The following is a 1,450-nucleotide window of genomic DNA, read 5'->3' on the forward strand; positions in this document are numbered from 1 at the left end:
CAAGCGGGGACACCGCTGTCCAGGGGGCTGGGCGGTGCCATCGTCAACGCCGGGGGGGGGGGGGGGGGGGGGGGGCGGGGTGAGCCTGCCTGACCAGAAGTCTCCCTCGGATGGAGCCTCCGGCCCAGAACCTCAGGACGCACGCGCACAGAGTTCAGCCCTTGGCGCCGGGCCAGGCTGTGGAGACCCCAAGCTGCTCGCTCAGCTCACGGTTCCCCTCTGAGCCCTCCCCTGAGGGAACCGTCCTTAGTGTGGGAATCCCATCTGTGTTACCGAGGGCCGTCTCTTAGGACAGGGTGTTCCGAATTGAGGCGAAAGCTCGCTCCGACTCTGAGTGTGACAGGAGAGGACAGGCTACCCGTGAGGACAGACAGCCTCCCTCCCACCTGCGGCGGCTCTCGCACTCAGCTGGGGTCTGTGGCCGTTAGAACCATCACTTCTAAGTCCCAAAGCAGACCCTCGGCGAGAGCCTGTCACGTGTCTGGGTGTGTCTGTGAGGACCTCGGCCTCCAGGCTCCCCTCCCCCCCACCCGGCAGCGCACGAGCCCCCTGGGGATTCTGAGGCGGTAGTTCTGGGGGCGGGGGGCTCCGAGATTCCGTACTCTAACATTCTAACACAGCGGCGTCGCCGCGGCCGGGCCACGGACCCCACTTTGAGTAGCAAGGCCTTTGAGCCCGGAGTTTTCTTTTTTTAAGTAGGCTCCTTGACCCGCATGGAGGCCAACATGAGGCCTGAACTCACGGCCGACCCTGAGATCCGGATCTGAGCTGAGATCAAGAGTCGGACGCCCAACGGGCTGAGCCAACCTCCGGGCGCCTGGGGTTTTCTGATCACGTGTTCTGACCGGCGCAGCGGGCGGGACGTGGGCAGTGAACGCGCCAGCGTCTCAGGCGAACGCTGCTTCCAGCTCCTCTCCAACGCGGCCTTTCTCCGGGTTTCGAGGCGGGGAAACTGGGTTTCTGGCGCTACGACCAGGTCAACGTGCTTGGCTGCGCCGGCAGCCGCCGGTCGTATCTTCTGGAATGGCCAGAGCGGAGCGGGGGAGCAGCGGGCCGCAGGGAGTGGGCTGGAAGGAGAGAGCCCCGGCTCCCGCCCAGCCGGAGGAGCGTCTTACCTGCCGCTGGGGAACGGCGGGAACGCCACCGACTTGAGCTTCTTGTCCTCTGCCGCCGACAGGCAGTTTTTGATGGTCTCTTCCAGCTGTTCTTCACATTTGTCGGAGCCCCACTGAGGGATGTGACAGTGGATGACAAACTTGGCCGCAAGTCCGCTGGACTGGCTGACAGCGGCTGGGACGGGAGAGAAACGGCGCGGTTATGACCCCTTCGCTTCAGCCAGGGGCTCAGGCCGCCCCTCGCGGTAGCCGCCCGGAGGCGTGCGGGCGGGGAGGCGACAGAAGCCGGCTGGGCCCGTCGTGCGCCTCCGACGGGCCAGGACGCCTGCCCGCGA

The 1,450-nt window shown here is 66.1% G+C and overlaps 1 protein-coding gene across 1 annotated transcript in view; it reads right to left on the reverse strand.

Moving 5' to 3' along the window:
- LOC103668010 (core histone macro-H2A.2) overlaps positions 1-1,450 on the reverse strand; it is a 50,342-nt gene that overhangs the window by 1,295 nt on the left and 47,597 nt on the right. The window lies entirely within an intron of this gene.

This window comes from Ursus maritimus, unplaced genomic scaffold (genome assembly GCF_017311325.1).
Source record: "Ursus maritimus isolate PB19 unplaced genomic scaffold, ASM1731132v1 scaffold_7, whole genome shotgun sequence".
NCBI classification, from domain to species: domain Eukaryota; kingdom Metazoa; phylum Chordata; class Mammalia; order Carnivora; family Ursidae; genus Ursus; species Ursus maritimus.